The sequence below is a fragment of the Lissotriton vulgaris genome, chromosome 12, assembly GCF_964263255.1.
Source record: "Lissotriton vulgaris chromosome 12, aLisVul1.2, whole genome shotgun sequence".
Classification (NCBI taxonomy): Eukaryota; Metazoa; Chordata; class Amphibia; order Caudata; family Salamandridae; genus Lissotriton; species Lissotriton vulgaris.
This window is the reverse complement of record NC_141700.1, coordinates 104,988,162-105,011,562: the sequence shown is the minus strand read 5'-3', so window position 1 is coordinate 105,011,562 and position 23,401 is coordinate 104,988,162.

Sequence of the window (23,401 nt, the reverse complement as noted above, 5' to 3'; positions counted from 1 at the left end):
GTGATGAAAGAGAGGAGGTAAACAATGAAGGGAGAGCTCCATACGTGGGGCGGGGGGTCGAACTTGGCCAGAGGTGGAGGAGGTGTACCCCAGATTCGAGGGACTGCCCCTTCCAGCAATCTAGGAAGCTCTTTTCAGGAGAATTTGTTTGAAAAAGCAGGTGGAGCAAGTTGTTCCAAGGGGAATAGCTGTTTTTATTATTACTGCTGATAAGTTATCTGTGCCACCTGCTCTTGTAAATTTTAGCATCTCAGTTGTTTTCTTAATGATTGGTATTGAGAACCCCTCTTTGATCTCTTTATTAGCAAGAAATGTTATCAGGCTATAAAGTAGTGTCCTCCAACAGTGAGAAAAGCCCTGCGTGGCCGAAACAGGTCGGTGTGACAGACTGGCTCTGTTTACTTAATTAAATACCTGAAGTGAAGGATTTCTGAGTGCGGCGTATTTTTGCTAAAAAAAAAATAGATATATATATAATCCTGCTATTGTTGTATACACACAGCTTGTCAACTAGTAGCAAGGTGATCCTCATAGCTATATGCATTGCGTAACTCATACAAAATCATTATAGGTTTCTTTGATGAAGCAAGGTAATAGTGTATTGCCTGTTGCACAAAACGGTGAAGGTTTAAAATCATATGATGTATTAATCAATACAAGACAGGTTCCTTTTAAATCCAAGTACAGTTTGAAGTAGAAACCCCAAACTGAAACTGCATATTAAAAAGATTTAATAAAAAAAAAAAGAATGACTGGTGCAAACTAAGTCAGACTGTATTATTCATTCAACCACATATCGCTTGTTCTTTTTCAAAGAAAAGGAATACTGAAGAAAATATTTAGAGCGCACATAGAAATCATTTTTTCACCACTTAGTACAAGGTCTGGAGCAAAGTCTGCTTTGATGCCGCTAAGAATTAGGAACAACGTTTTTTTCCGTTTAACGTCCTCCGTGCATGAAAAGCATAGGACAAAATAATTCCAATGGGTTAATGTCTCTATGGTTACCAGGTCACAAGCTCAAGCTCGAATGCCATCCCAGGATCCCTGGCTGACATCAAAGGGGCTGATTTACTGTAGCTGGATGAGGCGTTCCAGCCATTGTAAGACATGAGTGTAAAGATGTTTTATCTGTTGCAGTGACTCGTGCCCATACTAATGATATGCAAATTATACAGGCAGCAACAGCATGCCAAGGCGTAGAAGCAAGCTGTGCACACAAATGTTCCAGCAGTGTGCGCTTAAACACTGGTGGCTTTCAGGGTGCTTCAGTTTCCAGTAGAAAAGAGCAACTAACCAAGATACTCGATATTTGCTAGTATGCACGGGGGGTGCACGGGAAATGCATTGTGTATGAACGTCCAATTGAAGAGTTGCTGGTGAACCCCTGTATTCTAAAGGCACAGTTGAATACAATCAGGAAGCAGTTGGCCCTCCCCTTAATCGGTAGGTAGATTACACACATCCAGAGTTGAAGGCATAGGATTCCTTCCATATCTCTGACAGCGGTGTGTGTGCAACACTACCACTGCCTACGCACACAACTTAACCATAAAGTAAACTATCCAGATGAATAGGATGAAAGACCACGAGCAATTAAGCAGATTAACGTGCAGTGTACGAATAGGGCCGACTGTGGGCGGACACCTTAGACCACAACAACGATTCCAAAAAACACACTTAGATGCGAACTAGTTCCCAAGAAGGCACTCGTCTGCTGTACAACCGATAGTAATATTGGAGAGCACGAATGGATGAAACGAACTTCTACATAAATGCACTGACTAGAAACAAACAGCCCAGCAAAACACAGTGCTTAAAACACCTGCTACCCGCCCTTCAATAAAATGTGTTAAACCCCATGGTAATGAGTCGCCTTAAACGACCGCACACACGAGTTTATAGTCTACATATTTATTTCGTGCAGGGATGGAATTGCACGACAACGTTTATAAGGGGTCAGACACATCACAATGAGAAATAAACTAACCCTCAATTCTAAGCCAAATGAGCATCTTAAACAGGGAAGCATGAATAACTATAAAAACCTATCCCAGGGCGGCGTGAACACCCGAGCAACACAGCACTCACCGTGGGCGGAGGCGCGGGGCTGCAGCTGTCCTACTCGGCAACACCTGCCCGGCAACGTCCTCCGCTTCTTCCGGGGCTCCCTCCAGGCAGGCCACGGGAGCCCCGCGTGGGCCGCCATACTTCTTGTGGGCCGCCGTCTTCCTTCTTCCCCTGGGCGGCGGGGGGGCGGGCACTTCCGGCCGGCCGCGCTAGGATTGGCCGGCCGGCTGAAGAAACCCCCGGGCGGGACGGGATACCACAATTTGTGAGGACAGGGGTGGGGGGGGAGAGGACGAGGGGGGCGGGCGGGAGAGGACGAGGGGGGCGGGAAAGGACACGGACGTCGGGAGGGAGGGGGGAAACGTGGGGACGGCGGGAGGAGGGACACAAGGCAGGACAGCAGCAAGCACGGCCCGGCCGGACACAAGGCAGGACAGCAGCAAGCACGGCCCGGCCGGACCAGATTCGGGGTCGTTCCCGGCGTCGCGTGACGTCGGCAAAAGCCAAAGAATCTCGGGAACGCCCCCGTGTCTGGTCCGGCATTGACGGACAGGCCCCTCGTCCAATGGCTAGGCTCCATTTATGGAGCTAGCCAATGGGACAGGGGGGCGTGTTCCAGAGTGCTTACTGTAATCAATAGATTTCTCTGGAGGCGGAGCCTAACAGCTCCGTCCCCCAGCGAAACCTAAAAAGGGCTGCCAATCCTCTGTTCACACTGGAACGAAACCATGCCGCATTAACAAGAGCTAAACCCCGCCTCTTGCTGAAGACTGAAAACCCAATTCGAAGTCAGCTGTACTTAATTACAAAGTCCTCATGTGAGTGCTTGGAAAGTGGCAACGGAAAGTAGACATAAACAAAGGACACCAATTCCTATCACTTTATGCAAATTTGGAACAGGCTTTAGCAACAAACATCATAACAAGTAGCGCGTGCTATAGTGATGTAATACCGGAAATGGCACAAAATATTTGTTTTAAATGTATTTGTTATTTTATGAAGTTGTAAAGAAGTGAACTACTTATTTAAAACAAGATTCTGGGAATGCCAGTCTCCAAATCCCTGCACGGCTATCGACCGCAACGGACCTCAGTAAGAAGCAGAGCGTAAATGAATGTCCATATACACTATGGACGCGGCTGCAGGAATTGGATTAAGTGTATTAATAATATATGCTGCTGTGAAGTGCTTAGAGGGTAGCGGTCTGGCTCTGTAATATGCCTTGTAAGCCTCACAATGAAACGGAGAATCACAATCTTAGAACTCAGATGGCTTGGGGTGCTGCTGGAAAGCTGTATGTGTAGAAAGGGAATGGGTGTGTTTTGTTTACTCATATGAGTATAGCTTTGTGTACTGCACTGTCTCCATAGCGGCTTACGCAAAACAATGAATTGCTCTCGTACTTGCCTGAAGGAGAGAGACACAGCCAAATTTTTACACCACTCGGCAGGGACTGTTGACCTCCCCCACGGTAATCACCTTGGGGTGATTAAGTACCCCTGAAGGCATACGGGGGAGCAAGCGCAGAAAACACGCCAGCACTTACCGAAGAATCAGCCCAGATTACTGCATCCCTGATTTAGGCAAAAACAATTACTGATTAAAAAAACATGGGAATAACAGGGTCAGGGAGAGGAAGAGATCGACATGGGGTAAAGAACGGGACATGAAGAAAGAGAGCGCTGTGCTAAAACATGTGGTGCGGCACCCGGGCATAACCTGCAGCAGCGGGTGTGCTGAGAATTCAAGGACTCTGGAGGCTGCAGCCAGGGAAAGTCAATGGAGCCCACAAGCATAAATATGAAACAGTGCGCCGTGGTAGGCGCTGTTGTGGGCTGCACAAACACAAATGGAAACAAGCAGTGACTGGAAGTAGAAAAAGAAGAAGTTCTCGCAAACGAATATAATGAATTAAAGCGTAGGTAAACGGAGAGGGAGGGGCTGGGCTGCCCATATGGAGAGGGAGGGTGTGGGCTGCCTGCTGGGCTGCCTCTGATCATCTAATGCGAGTCACGGAAGGCAGGCGCTGAAGAGGGAGGGGGTGGGCAACTCGAACGACCATATGTTATGTTATGTTATGTTATGGGTTTCATAGAGCGCGCAGCTGCTCCAGCAAAGGGGCGTCCCGGCGCTGATCCTAAACAAAACACAACAGACACAGAAAATCGGAATTTTTAAGGAAACAGAAAAGTTTTGATGGCCTTCCTAAATTGGAACAGATCATTAATTTCTCGCAAGTTGGAAGGGAGGGCATTCCAAAGCTTGGCTGCCAGATAACGGAAAGAGCGTCCCCCAGCTCTAGCACGATTGAAACGGGGGATTTCAACCAGATTCTGGTTGGCTGAGCGAAGGGCTCGCGTAGGCACATACATCCTTAGGAGGGGTTTTAACATTCTAGGATTAGGATGTTTTAAGATTTTAAAGGAGATGCATAGCGCTTTAAATTGTATTCGTTGGGCTACAGGGAGCCAGTGTAGCTTACGAATAGTGTTGGAGGTAGAACTAAAGCGGGGCAGGCCTACTACAGCTCTTGCAGCTGCGTTCTGGACGCGTTGGAGGCGAGCCGTTTCTGCTTTATTAGTCCCAAGGAGCAAAGAGGACGCATAGTCCAATCTAGACAATATCATTGACTGAACGATAAGTTGTCTGGTATCAGAGTCAAAAAATTTCAGAATGGTTCTTAAGCTCCGTAGAATACCGAAACATACGGCGGCCACCTTTTTAGTTTGGGTAATAAAACTAAGGGAAGGGTCTATCCAGACTCCCAGGTTTTTAACTTCAAGTTTCGGTTTAGGAGTCACTCCCAAGTTGGAGGGCCACCAATGATCTCCCCATCGTTCTGGATTTTTCCCCACCAGTAGTACCTCCGTCTTAGAGGCATTGAGCTGTAGACAGTTGGCCGTGAGCCCTTCTGCTACAGCCGCCAGGCCTGAGCTGAATTTGAGAGGGTCCCTTTCGTTTCCATCCGATAAGGCAACGGCTAGCTGCGTATCGTCAGCGTAGGACACAATGTTAAGGTCCCACGCTTTGGCGACAGCGGCCAGCGGCTGAACATAAAGATTGAACAGGGTGGGGCTCAGGGCAGAGCCCTGTGGAACCCCCTGTCCAATAGAGTGCGCCTTTGAAAGGAAAGGTGGAGTTGACACTCGAAAAGACCTGCCGGTTAAAAAGGAACGAAACCAGGCAAGGGCCATATCAGTAACCCCAGCTTCTTCAAGCCGGCGAAGCAGGATCTGATGGGACACAGTGTCAAACGCGGCACTCAGGTCTAATAGGATGAGTGCCGCTGTTTGACCACGGTCAAGGGAGTCCCGAAGGTGCTCTATCATAGCCAGGAGCGCGGTCTCTGTGCTATGGCCAGCACGGAAGCCATGCTGAGTGTCATTCAGAGTGTTGTTGATGTTAAGGACACTGGTAAGAGTGGTGTTAACATGGGCCTCCGCGATCTTCGTGGCCCAGGGGAGCAATGATATGGGCCTATAGTTTTCGGGCTTCTGGGGATCTAAGGTGGGCTTTTTTAGTATAGGGGAAACCCATGCCTGTTTCCATTTGTCAGGCACAATTCCGGTGGAAAAGGAGGCGTTAATGATATCACGTAAAGGGTCAAAACAATGCAAAGAGGAGTCGCGAAATTGAGCTGGCTTCAGAGGGTCCATCGGGGAGCCTGATTTAATAAGTTTAGTAAGTTGGTCAAATCTTTCAGTGGATATTTCAGGAATAATAGATAGACTTGACACAGAGCAGGGAGTAACCTCTACTCCATTGCTGGGCTGGATTTCAGCATTAAAGGCTGAATAAATGGTCTGGATTTTTTCCACAAAGAAGGAGGCAATTTTCTCACATTGGACTGCTGAGGTAATTGTGTTGCCAGAGGATTTCTTTGTACTAAGCTCTTTTAAAATTCTAAAAATCACTTTAGCAGGATTGGGGTTAGTTTTTATCTCAGTGGCATACTATGCTGCTCGAGTTCTACAGATAGCTTTGTGATAGATTTTAAGCTGTATGAGATATTCAGCTTTTTTTTCAGGGCAGTATGCTTTCCTCCAATTACGTTCATGACGTTTACAGGTCTTTTTAAGGCCTGCCAAATTAGCGTCATACCAGGGATTGGCGTCCTGAGTTCGTTTTGTACACAAAGTTTCGGGAATGAGCTTGTCAAGGGCCTGGGTAAGCCAGGAACAAAACGAGTCATATCCCGAATTAGCATCAGAAAAGGCGTTAAAAGAATCACTTTCTAGAAGGGAGTGAAATTCTGAGAGGCGAAGTTTGCGCCATGGTCTCTTGCGTATGACTGTCTGGGGTTTATGGTTATTGGAGGTAGATATGGAGAGAGATAGTGTAACCATTAGGTGGTCCGACCAGGCAATAGGCATTGGAGCAGGGCAGTGGGGCGAGTCAATATTAGTAAAAATAGGGTCTAGCGTATGGCCACCAACGTGCGTGGGGCCTATCACTAGTTGAGTAAGCTGAAAGGCAGCCAGGTCCGCCAGCAGGGTGCGGATCATTGGTTCATTTTCCAACTCAAAATGGAGGTTGAGGTCACCCACTATGTTAAAATTGGCAGATCTCATAGCGCAGGCTTCCACAATCTCCAAAAGGGACGTATTAAAGCCACCCATGGGGCCAGGGTCCTATAAATAAGTAACCCTGAAAAAGTAAAATGTGCATTAATAGAAATATTAAAGTAGCCACATTCCGCCCCTTTAAGATTAAGTTTCTCGAAAGAGCAGGAATACATAGTTTTGGTAATAACAGCAATACCGCCTCCTCTTGAGGCTCTATTAATCAGCATGATCGAGAAACCGGGTGGAAGGGCTAGATTAGGAATAGTCATTAAATCGTCACACATCCAAGTTTCAGTGATAAAAAATATGTCAGGAGATTCGTCTACTAGCAAATCAAATAATTCTGCATGGTGCTTGGGCAATGATCTAACATTCAATTGAAGAATTTTCAGATGATGCAGTGATGCCTGAGGATTAAATGCAGCTATGATAGTAGGAGCCGGAAGGCTAAATAGATTACAGGTACAAGTTACAGGGCCGCTCAAAGGTTCAAGAAGGGGATGACAATCCTTTCTTATAGTGGGACGAAGACAAAGCAACTCAGTCCTCGAATAGACTTGCTTACCTCGACTGATTGCAGCAGCGTGTCTGGCGAGAGGCGCAGGACTGGCGCGGACGGGCGCAGACGGGCTTGCCTTAGGCGCGCCTTCGGCGCGCCATCGGCGCGCCCGCTGCGCCCGCCCGCTGCGCGGTCGGGGCCCTCTGCACATTTATAGATCGTGAGGAGGGTGGGAAGGATGACAGCTAGTCCGCAACCCTCCAGTTACACCCAAGATGTCGGCCCGCCCCTCCAAAGTCCGGCTGGGAGAAGCTGTGTGAGGGAGGCTGGGCTGGCTGGGCTCGTTCACGAGAGGCTTGTGGTCACGTGATTCTCGTGGTGACTCACATGCACTGTGAAGAAACTGCAGTGGTTTGACTAGTCGATCAAGCACTTGAATTTTTGCCTATTACATTCGCAAGCAAATGATAATAGGCAAAACCTAAAAATGTGTTAACTATAGGGTACAGTCACGAAGTCCATGAAGAATGATACGTGGTGACAATCAATGATTCCCATCAGATACCCGTCCTGTGCCGCCCTACATCATTTGGGATCCTTCACCCGAAGGAAGTGATGTACAACCACTCTGGATTAGGTGAACTGTAGCCTAATCAGGTGGAAGAGAACTCAGATGTAGTAGCTTAGTTTGTGTGGCATAAGGAGGGTAAAACTGACTAGCAGTGCAAAAATGTGATAAAGTAACAGTGCTAAATTTAAAGAGTGAGTGGTTTGAGATTGGGTTGTGGAAGTGGAAGAAATATTTTAATAGTATCCTATCCACACCCAAAAGTAAAAACAGTGCGAAGTAGTGTTAAACAAATAACTACTCAGATGGATTTAAGGTCGACATGTTTCTGCGGTGGACATGGAGTCTAAAGATCTCCTCCTGCTTCATCAGGACCTTTTAGTGATGCTACTGCGTAATGTGAACAAATTAGAGAAAGTGAAAATGGTATCACCTGAAAATCGCCTGTTCGAGGGATCCATATGGTCACAACATGACAGTGGACGAACAAACAATCAAAAAGAAAAAAGAAAACACATAGTTATTGTCAACAGTTTACAAAACACACACTGTATGTGTTTGTTAAATTTAGCCAATTGTATTATTGGTCATTGGGTCCCATTTAGTAGACCATATATGTAATTGTCATCTTGTTTAAGACTAGTTTATAGGATATTTTGATATCCACTCACCCAATTTGCGGGGAATATACGCCCCACCTCACCTGGCTACAGCGCAGGTAGAAACGGAGCACCGCTCTGAGGGAAGAGAGGAAGAAGAAAATAATAAAGGAGGGATATAAGAACTGTACCAATAGCATATACAATGGTAACAATCTGGCCGCAAGACTATTCATACACGGCCCAGGACCATGTGTGTATAATTGTTTATAATACGTGACCACATGATCGCATGGCTTAACCTCAGCCAAAGACAGCCGTATCTGCTTAAGTATTGCTCTGCGTGTTTTTTTATTAGAAACGCTAAATCGAGCTGCCCGATAGTGTTTCATTGTCGAAGAGCCCAAAACAGGTAGGGAGCGTGAGAAACACTTGGGGAAAAGAAATACCCAAGGTAGCACGCAAATCCAGCCAACCCAGTCCACCCACGAGACAAGCCGTGAGATGAAACGCAGCACCCTATCGTGCGCCTGCCATTGGAGTGCATGAAGAAAGCAAGGCATTAGTTCCCGACCTGCTTACCTGTCCGTCGGTACTCCGGACATCCGTCTAGGCTGTCATGGAGGGAGGTACCTGGACGGACAGGAAGCGGGCACTTAACCACCATGTTTGAGTGCGAAGGAGCCACGCGATGACGACGACGTCACGTGATGATGCGTGAAAACGTCTAGGTATGATGGGAGATGTAGTTCCGGCGTGTGATTACGGCGTGTATCAGAAAAACTCCCTACGCTAGAAGGAGCCTACGTAGATTGCCACATATTCGCCTATGTTGTAAGTTGTGTTTAAAATCTAGGGGAGATGGTATCTTTAAATATATAAGCGTTATGTATTACTGCACACCGACCGGATCATGTCTATAATTTGCAAACGATGTTTTCAAAAGAATATTAAGTATAGTTACGAACAGGTGCCTCTTATGATGGTGGAATGGACACCTGGATTTACAGAGGCAATGAGATGTTCTTATGTGTATACTCACATAAGTTCTATGGGTTATGATTTATCAGGCTATCTCTTTTAGATAGGGAAGATTACATCAGTTTATACATCAGAATCGTGTATCAGACTGTCTGTTGACATTCATGATGCTTTACATTTAGATCGAGATATAGCCTGAATTGTGAGGCAGTTATCATGTTACCCGTGAGTATTAATTAGATTTACAATGACATCCACGGGATGTCTTCGTTCAGTCCTGTCTTATCAGTCTGCAACTTGTACACCCATCTCTGTTCTCGTTTAAAGAGGAATGTACTTATATCTGTAATGTGAGCAGGGATTACTGGTTGCTCTAGGACGGTCCACCGTAGGTCTGTAGGCAGGTGTTGTGCAGTTAGGAAGTGATTAGTGAGTCTGGTAGCTTGTTTGCTACATCGTATAGAACTCTTGTGTTCTGATATTCGTAACTTCACTTTACGAGTGGTCATGCCCCCATACCTTTTCTTGCATGGACAATTAATTAGATAAATAAGGTTGGCACTGTTACAGTTTGTAAACCTGCGTTGTTCCCAAACTTGTTCCGTGCCAATATCAATAGTTGTTGATCTTGATGTTTGGGGGCATGCTGCACATTGTCCACACGGGTGTCCTGTGACTGCAGGCATGTTCCACAAGGTTCCAACTGCTCTAGGCACCTCACTCCTTGGCCTTGTGTGGACTAATTTGTCCTTCAAATTTTGTGCTCTTTTGAAGGCAAAGAGCGGGGGAGGCAGTGTATCTTTGCCAGTATTGAGAATGCCCCAATGTCTCTTTACAATTTTAGTGATTTGATTGGAAAGCATGCCAAATGTGCTGACGCATGTCATGCGTTCGGTCTTAGGTTTAGGAGGCAAGATTTCAAGTAGGCTGGCTCTGTTGTTATTAGCCGCTCGTTTTTTCGATATCTGAATCAATCTTTTAGGGTATTCCTTGTGTGCCATGTCTTTTGCTAAACCCTGGGCATGTGCCTCAAAGGATGCACGATTGGAGCAGTTCCTTTGTATGCGTAAAAATTGCCCGTAGGGCAAGTTGTCACGCAGAGACTTCGGGTGGCAACTGTTATAATTAAGCAAAGAGTTGCGCGCCATCGGTTTACGATAAAGTTCCGAAGCCAAACCAGTAGGTGTGCTGTGGATTAGAAGATCTAGAAAGGCCAATCTTTGAGTATCATATTCCATGGTGAACTTTAGGAATTGGTTCCTCAGATTGAGCCAACTATGGAACTCTTTCAACTGTGTTTCGCTTCCACGCCACACGACGAAAACGTCGTCTATGTAACGTTTCCATGTCCGCAGACACCTGAGACTGCGAAACACAGTTGAAAGAGTTCCATTTATTTTTAGAGTTTTCTATAGCGCGAACTTGAACCGATTAGGTTATCAGAGCGCTTTACATAGCACCAGTTCCGTTACATGTTATCACAGCAGTTTACATAGAATCAGTTACGTTACACATTTCAGGAACTTGAACCGATTAGGTTATCCAAGCGCTTTACATAGCACCAGTTCCGTTACATGTTATCAAAGCACTTTACATAGAATCAGTTACGTTACACATTCCAGGAACACGTTTCTTTTTGTTCTAGTGAATAGGGTTATCTCTTCACACGGGGGAAGGGATACACCTGGCTATATTCCAACAGTCACACAGGCGACTAGTCGTTACAGCTATAACTCTAAACACAGGGAGGGGATACACATGGATACAATCTAAGAATCACATAGGATACTAGTCATTAGAGTTATCTTCTATCTACACAGGAGGGATATGACTGGAAACACTCTAAGGGTCACATAGGGGTGGTAGAGAGTACAAAGGTCCACTGCAAACACTAGTGATAAGAGTCAACTACATACACATAGGAAGGGATATGACTGGTTAAACTCTAGGAGACGCATAGGGGTGGTATATGGTGTAAGGACTTCAGCGAATACCAAAGCTTAGCATTATTGCAATCGGTCAAAGGTCTACTGCATACATTAGTGATTAGAGTTATCTCTATATACATAGGGAGGGGATATGACTGGATAAGCTCTAAGAGTCACATAGGAATGGTATATGGTGCAAGGTCTAAAGCAAATACCATTAATTAGAGTTATTACAATAATTCAAAGAGCAAAGTTCCATAAGTGTGGATGCAGTCACAGCACAAAGGGAGGGTGGGAGGGATGCAAGGGTATGGAGAGAAGGGGAAGCACAACAGGGAGGAAACATTTGAGGATCATCCACGGGGAAAAGGGTTAAGGCCAAGGGCATGGTAGGAGGGCTAGAGTCCAGAGAAACTGTCCGAAAACAACAGCAAAGTGTCGGTCAGGACAGAGCGAAAGTCAAGAAGTCCAGGAGAGAAGGTGGGAGCCCAGGTGAGAGATGACGCTGGAGGCCAGCTGCAGGCACGTCGCCATCTTGGAGAGCTTGCAGTCATCCGGCTCGGTGGGCGTGAGAGAGCGCAAGGTGGTGAAGGTGTTGGTGCGATCACCCGTTGTCCGTGAGGCGCTGCCACGGCAGCTGGTGGGTTGTGTGTGGATACAACCGCCCTGGAAGATGTGTGGCCTCCGGGAGCCATGAGCAGCACATTCAGAGCACTGGAGCCATTGGTGCCATGCTGCAGGGGGGAGGGGGGAGTGATCCAGGAGATCCGGCTCATGTTGCAGGACCACAGGGCAAAACGGACGTGGCAGAGGCCCCCAAAGCGGCAGCCGGACGGGTGGCAGGCCCGACAGCCTGAGAGAGGGCCGCAGGATAGACAAGAGGCTGGGGAGAAGTTGGGGCGAGCCAGAGGCAGCGGCGATCGCCATCCGAGGGTCGCCGCCGACCGCCATCTTGAAGTCAGGCAGGCGCTGGGAGGATTCCCTCAGTGGGGGACACCGTTGAGTTGGGGCTAGATGGTGCTAAGTTCAGTCGGCTGCTGCGACAATCGGTGAGAAACTGGGCAAGCCGGGGGAGCGCAGGTCGCAATCCTACCTCCCAGCGGCAGCCGCAGACGGCAGAGTCCACGGCGAGGTGCCGCCCGCCATTTGGAGCGCCACCGCACCTCTCCTCCTTCTCCTCGGGAGACCGGACCCGTCCGCCAAGCTAGGAGCGATCGCCGCTGTTCAGCAAATGCCCCAATTGCTCCGGAGCCAATTCCTAAAGTTCACCATGGAATATGATACTCAAAGATTGGCCTTTCTAGATCTTCTAATCCACAGCACACCTACTGGTTTGGCTTCGGAACTTTATCGTAAACCGATGGCGCGCAACTCTTTGCTTAATTATAACAGTTGCCACCCGAAGTCTCTGCGTGACAACTTGCCCTACGGGCAATTTTTACGCATACAAAGGAACTGCTCCAATCGTGCATCCTTTGAGGCACATGCCCAGGGTTTAGCAAAAGACCTGGCACACAAGGAATACCCTAAAAGATTGATTCAGATATCAAAAAAACGAGCGGCTAATAACAACAGAGCCAGCCTACTTGAAATCTTGCCTCCTAAACCTAAGACCGAACGCATGACATGCATCAGCACATTTGGCATGCTTTCCAATCAAATCACTAAAATTGTAAAGAGACATTGGGGCATTCTCAATACTGGCAAAGATACACTGCCTCCCCCGCTCTTTGCCTTCAAAAGAGCACAAAATTTGAAGGACAAATTAGTCCACACAAGGCTAAGGAGTGAGGTGCCTAGAGCAGTTGGAACCTTGTGGAACATGCCTGCAGTCACAGGACATCACCCGTGAGGACAATGTGCAGCATGCCCCCAAACATCAAGATCAACAACTATTGATATTGGCACGGAACAAGTTTGGGAACAACGCAGGTTTACAAACTGTAACAGTGCCAACCTTATTTATCTAATTAATTGTCCATGCAAGAAAAGGTATGTGGGCATGACCACTCGTAAAGTGAAGTTACGAATATCAGAACACAAGAGTTCTATACGATGTAGCAAACAAGCTACCAGACTCACTAATCACTTCCTAACTGCACAACACCTGCCTACAGACCTACGGTGGACCGTCCTAGAGCAACCAGTAATCCCTGCTCACATTACAGATATAAGTATATTCCTCTTCAAACGAGAACAGAGATGGGTGTACAAGTTGCAGACTGATAAGACAGGACTGAACGAAGACATCCCGTGGATGTCATTGTAAATCTAATTAATACTCACGGGTAACATGATAACTGCCTCACAATTCAGGCTATATCTCGATCTAAATGTAAAGCACCATGAATGTCAACAGACAGTCTGATACACGATTCTGATGTATAAACTGATGTAATCTTCCCTATCTAAAAGAGATAGCCTGATAAATCATAACCCATAGAACTTATGTGAGTATACACATAAGAACATCTCATTGCCTCTGTAAATCCAGGTGTCCATTCCACCATCATAAGAGGCACCTGTTCGTAACTATACTTAATATTCTTTTGAAAACATCGTTTGCAAATTATAGACATGATCCGGTCGGTGTGCAGTAATACATAACGCTTATGTATTTAAAGATACCATCTCCCCATGATTTTAAACACAAGTTACAACATAGGCGAATATGTGACAATCTACGTAGGCTCCTTCTAGCGTAGGGAGTTTTTCTGATACACGCCGTAATCACACGCCGGAACTACATCTCCCATCATACCTAGACGTTTTCACGCATCATCACGTGACGTCGTCGTCATCACGTGGCTCCTTCGCACGCAAACACGGTGGTTAAGTGCCCGCTTCCTGCCCGTCCAGTTACCTCCCTCTATGACAGCCTAGACGGATGTCCGGAGTACCGACGGACAGGTAAGCGGGTCGGGAACTAATGCCTTGCTTTCTTCATGCACTCTCAATGGCAGGCGCACGATAGCGTGCTGCGTTTTATCTCACGGCTTGTCTCGTGGGTGGACTGGGTTGGCTAGATTTGCGTGCTACCTTGGGTATTTCTTTTCCCCAAGTGTTTCTCACGCTCCCTACCTGTTTTGGGCTCTTCGAGAATGAAACTCTACCGGGCAGCTCGATTTAGCGTTTCTAATTAAAAAAACACGCAGAGCAATACTTAAGCAGATACGGCTGTCTTTGGCTGAGGTTAAGCCATGCGATCATGTGGTCACGTATTATAAACAATTATACACAAATGGTCCTGGGCCGTGTATGAATAGTCTCGCGGCCAGATTGTAACCATTTTATATGCTATTGGTACAGTTCTTATATCCCTCCTTTATTATTTTCTTCTTCCTCTCTTCCCTCAGAGCGGTGCTCCGTTTCTACCTGCGCTGTAGCCAGGTGAGGTGGGGCGTATATTACCCGCAAATTGGGTGAGTGGATATCAAAATATCCTATAAACTAGTCTTAAACAAGATGACAATTACATATATGGTCTACTAAATGGGACCCAATGACCAATAATACAATTGGCTAAATTTAACAAACACATACAGTGTGTGTTTTGTAAACTGTTGACAATAACTATGTGTTTTCTTTTTTCTTTTTGATTGTTTGTTCGTCCACTGTCATGTTGTGACCATATGGATCCCTCGAACAGGCGAATTTCAGGTGATACCATTTTCACTTTCTCTAATTTGTTTACATTACGCAGTAGCATCACTAAAAGGTCCTGATGAAGCAGGAGGAGATCTTCAGACTCCATGTCCACCGCAGAAACATGTCGACCTTAAATCCATCTGAGTAGTTATTTGTTTAACACTACTTCGCACTGTACTTTTGGGTGTGGATAGGATACTATTAAAATATTTCTTCCACTTCCACAGCCCAATCTTAAACCACTCACTCTTTAAATTTAGCACTGTTACTTTATCACATTTTTGCACTACTAGTCAGTTTTACCCTCCTTATACTACACAAACTAAGCTACTACATCTGAGTTCTCTTCCACCTGATTAGGCTACAGCTCACCTAATCCAGAGTGGTTGTACATCACTTCCTTCGGGTGAAGGATCCCAAATGATGTAGGGCGGCACAGGACGGGTATCTGATGGGAATCATTGATTGTCACCACGTATCATTCTTCATGGACTTCGTGACTGTACCCTATAGTTCACACATTTTTTCAGATAGTTTACACTTTCCTTGACCTACTGTTGTCTTTGTAAGTAATACTTCATCATCAGCCATCCTCCTCATGCTGATAACAGATGTTGCCAGCATGGGCTACAACTCTGCGTAACAGGATCACTTTTGGTTGTTAAAAATGAAGGTCTATGATGCAAGTGTGTGGTAAGGATGATCAAGAGAACTGGTGAAGATGTTCTCTCTAACACCTTCAATCTAGAGAAAGAATAGTTAAAAGTACCTAATGATGTACAAAACACTGTTTATTTACATTCCTGTATGGTACAATTAAAACTAGATTGGAGAATAGTTCAACCACAGGCAAGGGTCAACATGTTTCAGCCCCTAACCTGCCCTTCTATGAGGTGCTGTAGGCTTTCTTCAGGACCAAGAAGTAATGATCTGTAAGTAAAGCTTAGTTAGGCAGTGCAGTGATAATGTAAAAAAAAGGCTTAGACCTGACCCAAAGGGTCCTTAGGTATGTCTGTTGCCAATCATTAACTGTTAGGATTCTTGTTTTGTCAGGGAGGGCACGAGGATGAAGCATGCCACCAATTAGTGATTAGGGGCTGTCAACCTTTAAAGAAGGAATTAAACACTACAGATTGCTTTAGAACAGCACCACTGACTCTTTGGTGGTTGAATTTAGTGTAAAGTAAAACCGTTTTTGTTTATGTTTGTTTAGGGGACGTTACCCAACCAGTGTTTCCCCTCTTCCTCTCTGTGTTCATTGGGCGGTTACTAATATTCACCTTCTAGGGGAGAAGTGTCCAATGCCTTACAGAGACACGTGCAAGGCAAGGATACAAACCAAGTGTGTTGAGGGAATGCAACATTTGACCTTGCTTACGACAGCAAATCTCCTTGCACTAGCCCTGCTTCTAATGCACTTAAGAAGTGTAAATGTTTACTTCTGCCTAAGCAAAGATGTTATTCAATTAAAAGCAGAGAGAAAAAAAGTGGACTAAAGAAGGGTGAGGTGAAAGGAGACGGAGAAGGAAGTTAAATGGGAGAGCAATGTTCAAATATATTTAAATAAATGTACCTCTCCTGGCTTGTCAATAAACCATTAAGTCAGCTTTTACTGTAGCACTCCAATTTATTGGTATAAACCATGAAAATACAACTATTTTACAGACCCCCCTAAAGAAAAAAAAGCTACATCAGATGATCGTTCGAGCTTGCGCCGCAATAGTGGCTACCACATCTGATTGGCAGCTTTTTTTGGCACATCAAATAGTTATAAAAAAAGGTTTTTACTTACTTTTTGTTATCTTCTCATTTACAGTTTTACAATCTTCTGTTTTTTAAGTTACATTAAAAATGTGCAGGTTATGAGTGAGAAGAAATAAGCTTGCAATAAAGTGTTTGTGTCACTCAAACGTTTTGGCTCACAAGCTTGCGTATGTGGCACAGTGCTCTGCACAGGAGTCCAGTGCAGGCAGCAAACTTCTACTTGTGCACATATAGCTGTAAGTTAATATATTCCTAAATTAAGCTTGCATTGAGCGTGCAACTTGTTTTTGAGGGACCTGAGCACGCATGATTCTACCAAGAACGTCGAACAAATTATGCAATACAATAGCTTGTTTTGTGAACTTACAGCTGAAATGCTGCTAACAAAAGTGAGCTCTAAGCATGCCATGATAAATGCACTAAGAACATGTTCTCTCTTTTAGCAAGTTTGCCGTGAGCCTGCACAAGTATTCCTTCTGGTTATGCATGCTCTTGGCAAAGTTTTTTTCTGCTAGCTCACAGATGGCATGCATATAATGCATTTGTTCCTCCTGAAAGTGTGTTGACAGTGCAATGTTTTTTTAGCATTCTTGCAGCAAGCATGTTGCTGATCTCATTGTTCGTTCTAAGACACGCTGATAACAATAACAGTTTCCTCACAGAAGCAGCAAGCATGCTTCTATTATAAACAAGCTGTCTGCATGCGAACAGTGCATATGAAGTAATCTTAACACGCTGTCCGCAAGTTAGCAGCAAGCATGCTTATAACGTAAGCACAGTTTTTGCAAGTCACTATCAAATGTTCCTTTAGCGTAAACAAATGTTCTGGAAAACTGCAGCAAGCACACCAGTAAAGATAACACAAAGCACTGCTAATCTGTAAACATTATTCTGCATGCTTGCAGCACGGTCTAATGTGGAATGCAACAAGCACGCAGATAATGTGAACATTACTTCTGCGGGCTTGCAGCAATGATGCAGACAGCAGAAACATTTATTTTGCCGGCTTGCAACAAGAATGCTGACTAAGTTAACAAGTGCTCTGCAAACTTGCAGTAAGCATGCAGACAATTGATACATTTATGTAGCAAGCTACCTGCGAGCATGCTCAAAACGAAAACATGTATTCTTCTGGCTTGCCACATTCATGCTGGTTATGTAAACTTGTGTTCTGCGAGCTTGCAGTGAGCACACAGTCTCACCATTCGAACTATCATTCTGCAATTGAATGCACTTGACATGTGACACTGTTCTTTCTGCAAGCTTGCAACACTCCCACAACAATGGTTCACCATCCTTAAGTCAATCTTTTGCCACGCTTTCTACCAATGCAATCTGGCTAACTCCCGCAACTTGCAAGCAAAGCATGCTTAACAGCCCTTGTTCAAGTCCACCATTAGGAGATGCATGTTTTGTGTATTTGCAGACAGGAAAAGTGGTCAGATGCCTTTTGAAAAAGGTGAGAATCCAGTGCATACCACCCAATAAATTTCTAACTAAACTGAGCAGCGATGCTGACAATGCTTGATGGTGCAAATATCCTTTTGTAGCACGCAAGGGTCAGAGCTCTGCACATGAAACATCTGGAGCAAAATTCAACTTTTTTTCACCCTACCCTCTCAATCTCAATATTCAACGACACCATACACATGTAACATTCACACTAGACTAACAGACTCATATGATAAGTGTGCAGTGTTTGACGTGTAAAGAAATGTTAGAAGTCAGAGCACCTGCACCAGCAGTAAGTCCCAAGCCACTGACTAGGCTGGGAGCACGGCAAAAGGCATGCGCCAAGGATGTCAAATCTTACTGTGTATCCTGGGAAAGTGCTTGTAAAATGGATGTATCGAACAGATTCGCAGTTGGTGATGCATGGTTGGACCGGCCTAGAAGACAATCTGGCAGCGCCCAAAAGGGTTGTCTGACCAATCAGTGAATGGGCTGTTGTTTTGCATGTTTGTGGGCCTGTTTCATGGTTAGTGGGCCGATGTTTACTGTTGATTTCCCTAAAATTACCAAGAACATTGCCTGCAGCAAAGCACAAATGCATGCAGTCTCCAATACCTTGCAAAACATCTATATAGCGTGTCTTTACAACTTCCAAACTGTCTCGATTTGAGAATCTTGGTCACCTTTTTATTTAGGATTCGATAATAGGAGCCGCTTTAATTTGGGTCTCCGGTCCTATTTTCTGTCCTGGGCAGACCCAGTGGTCAGGGTAGAAGGAAAACAGGTGCCTACTTGCCTAGGAGATCTTTCTGGCACTAGGAACACACAGTTTAAAGTAGAAAGGACTTAGCCTCTTCGGTGCTCATGACGAGACCAGCTCATCATGAGTCACAATCGAGCCGTGCTCTTGACGAGCCGGTCTCGTCATAACGGCTCCGTTCCGCCCATAAGCGATTGATTACCCGCCTTTGCAGGCGAATTAATCAGTGGGCGGGGTCAAGACGACTCATGACGAGCTGGTCTCGTCACGAGCACCGCGGCGCCGCGTTCATACACTGTGGGGGAATTACCCCCGCATGGAAGGGGTTAACTATGTGGCCATGTGAAATAATGCCCTTTTGGAGAATTTCATTCTCAAGGGCTGGGAAGGTAACTTGAAAACGTAATTCACCTCAAAATGTAGTCACCAAAGGATTTATTCCAGAAGTAAATGACTACATTCTGATGATAGTTTCCTGTATAAAATGTAGGACCCTATGGTCAGTCTGTGAGACATCTGCGCACATAACTTGAATCCATATCGCTAATTCTGCATGCATTCTTTGTAGCGCGCATAGCGTACTCCTCAATATGCACAAAATGTTATAGAGCCTAAAGGTATATGAACTAATTGCAGCAATCAGGCCATTTTAAATGCGAGTTAAGCTCAGAAGAATATGGTATGATATGTAGACTGCAGAATCCAAACCATTAGGTTGTTACACCACAGTGTTGTGGTAGAAAAATCAACCTGCCGGTATGAATGGCAATAATATTGTCTTCAAATAGTGTTGTCTTCCCTTGAGAGAAGCCGGTATGGTCGCTTGGAAGCATCTTTTACAAGAAGAACACTTGATATCTTGGGACTATTATAATTAGAAGTCTGATCAAAGAATATCACGGTTTAAATATCTTCAGATTCGGAGTTGGTTCCAAGCTTCAACTACAGAAATTGGGAAGTACAATGAATTTGAGGAGAAACTGATCTTGGTACAGGGTCTATACGCTGCACAAGGGGAGTTGGCACCAACAACGAAATGGCCTTCTTAAAGATCTTCCTCACTATTTTATAATGAAAGTTTTTTTTCGCTCACTCACTAACAATTAGTTATTTGGCCCTGGCTGACATCATCCTGCCAACGCACAGTCAGATGTATGCCCCGTCTTCTCACCTAATCCCATCCAAGTATGTGTTGAGCGTGTTTGTGTATGTGGCCTTTGCAGTACACATGCATTTTATGTATAGCACACTGACGGTGGCCTGTGGGTTCCATTTTGAAAGCCCCAGTCTTGTTCTTGTGCACAAGATGGGATTGATGCTGTTCTCCCAGAGAGGAAGCGCATCACGAGCGATGCAGGAGGAAGAAGAAATAGATGAGTAAAGTGAGAGCAAAAGAGTCACGGTCCTTTTAGCTGCGAGGGGCTCCTGACTACTCGTCCTGAAGCACTGCCACTTGGTAGATGGAAGCGAGCAATACCCTTCTATGGGCCTTGCATGCTAACATTGATTAAAGAGCCACCTCTCTTTGGGAATGGATATTTTCGTTTTTATGGTTAGTTAGATATTTATTTTAATAGTTAGATATTTATTTTAATAGTCCTGGGAGTGCTTGATCTGCCTACTTAGTAAAGCCATTAAGGCGGGAAAAGCCAAGGCTATAGCGTCAAACTGGACGAAATAAGAAAAATAATGATCAAACACTGCCATCTTGTGGGTACTATAGGAAGTATGTTTTGGTGTCAATGGCCATCTTATTTCCTCAATTAAAAATAGCAATAATTAAAACCATCCATTGGAATTAATTTTAAAGATGACCAGAGAGGGAACTCGCGCTGCTTGGGGTGCAGGGTGCAAACTGGGAGTAAACAATATTTATATTTTTAAAAAAGCATTTGATGGTGTTTGATTATAGTTTAATTCTGGGGTTGTTTCTTTTTTAACAAGTAATAGTATATCCACTTTTCAAAATAACCCGGGCGTTACGTTTTTTTAATAATAAAAGAGGTGCCTCAAAATAAAAAACTAGGGGACAAGACCATCCATGTTGCTAGAAGAGAATCAAGACTTCTATTAGCTGCCATCTGCTGCCACATCCTGTCTAAGACCATCAACCAGGCGGCAACCAAATGCTTGATTTGTGCTGGTGCTTGCTAGTGCTCACAAACCTATCCACCACATGGAGGTGCTGTGTGCCTATGTTTTCAAAAACAACAGGTGATGGACCGAATGAGGATCAATGTCACACATTCAACCCAGTCAAAAGATCTGGGTCCTAATCCATCGTTTTTTTGCACTCCACACCACCCTGGGTTAGACAATGGCGATATGCAAATCAGCTCTGACCCTGTGCCCCATGGGAACAGTCCAGTCCGAACTACAAAAGCCATGTCCTTCCCAGAACGGAATCAAGCATCCGAGGACCGGACCGGTTTCGAGGTAACACCTCTCATCAGCCCGGCTAGCTTGACTCCAGTGGTGTGGAGTGCCTGGGACCCACGTCTGGGCATCCCCAGTACACTTATAGCGAGTTTGCAGAATTCCTCAGTGGCAATTTAATACACTTTTTAAAAACTAGAAAGAACGTATGTTCTGCTGTCATTGTCATTTGTCAGCAGACAGAAGCGTGAGTGGCACCAGCTGCAGTGGACTCCTGAGAAAACTTTGGGCCCTGGCACTATATTTTAAGACAAATTAAGCACTGCAGAAACGAGACTGAAAGAGAGGTATGCACGTTGTGTCTGACCCTTTGTGAGCTGGCAATACCCTCAGGCTCAGCTAATGTGAGCTGTAATTACCCAGAGGTGTAGCTGCTATGAACTATAGACACTGTAGCCTCAGGTGACCTCTGTTGACCTATTGTGAGCATCTTCCGTCCGACCCGATGTGAGCTAGACACCTTATTTCTGACTCTGTGGGAGCAAGAAACTCTCCATATGACACAATGTGGGCTAGAAACCTTCCTTTTGATTAAGTGTGAACAAGAAACTCTCCATCTGATCCAGTGTGAGCTAGGCACCATCTGTCTGACTAAGTGTGAACAAGAAACTCTCCATCTGATCCTGCGTGAGCTAGGCACCTTCTGTCTGACTAAGTGTGAACAAGAAACTCTCCATCTGATCCAGTGTGAGCTAGGCACCATCTGTCTGACTAAGTGGGAACAAGAAACTCTCCATCTGATCCAGTGTGAGCTAGGCACCTTCTGTCTGACTAAGTGTGAACTAGAAACTCTCCATCTGATCCAGTGTGAGCTAGGCACCTTCTGTCTGACTAAGTGTGAACAAGAAACTCTCCATCTGATCCAATGTGAGCTAGGCACCTTCTGTCTGACTAAGTGTGAACAAGAAACTCTCCATCTGATCCAGTGTGAGCTAGGCACCATCTGTCTGACTAAGTGTGAACAAGAAACTCTCCATCTGATCCAGTGTGAGCTAGGCACCTTCTGTCTGACTAAGTGTGAACAAGAAACTCTCCATCTGATCCATTGTGAGCTAGGCACCATCTGTCTGACTAAGTGTGAACAAGAAACTCTCCATCTGATCCAGTGTGAGCTAGGCACCATCTGTCTGACTAAGTGTGAACAAGAAACTCTCCATCTGATCCAGTGTGAGCTAGGCACCCTCTGTCTGACTAAGTGTGAACAAGAAACTCTCCATCTGATCCAGTGTGAGTTAGGCACCATCTGTCCGACTAAGTGTGAACAAGAAACTCTCCATCTGATCCTGCGTGAGCTAGGCACCATCTGTCTGACTAAGTGTGAACAAGAAACTCTCCATCTGATCCAGTGTGAGCTAGGCACCTTCTGTCTGACTCAGTGTGAACTAGACACCTTATTTCTGACTCTGTGGGAGCAAGAAACTCTCCATATGACACAATGTGGGCTAGAAACCTTCCTTTTGATTAAGTGTGAACAAGAAACTCTCCATCTTATCCTGCGTGTGCTAGGCACCCTCTGTCTGACTAAGTGTGAACAAGAAACTCTCCATCTGATCCAGTGTGAGCTAGGCACCATCTGTCTGACTAAGTGTGAACAAGAAACTCTCCATCTGATCCTGCGTGAGCTAGGCACCATCTGTCTGACTAAGTGTGAACAAGAAACTCTCCATCTGATCCAGTGTGAGCTAGGCACCTTCTGTCTGACTAAGTGTGAACTAGAAACTCTCCATCTGATCCAGTGTGAGCTAGGCACCTTCTGTCTGACTAAGTGTGAACTAGAAACTCTCCATCTGATCCAGTGTGAGCTAGGCACCTTCTGTCTGACTAAGTGTGAACAAGAAACTCTCCATCTGATCCAGTGTGAGCTAGGCACCATCTGTCTGACTAAGTGTGAACAAGAAACTCTCCATCTGATCCAGTGTGAGCTAGGCACCCTCTGTCTGACTAAGTGTGAACTAGAAACTCTCCATGTGATCCAGTGTGAGCTAGGCACCTTCTGGCTGACTAACTGTGAACAAGAAACTCTCCATTTGATCCAGTGTGAGCTAGGCACCATCTGTCTGACTAAGTGTGAACAAGAAACTCTCCATCTGATCCAGTGTGAGCTAGGCACCTTCTGTCTGACTAAGTGTGA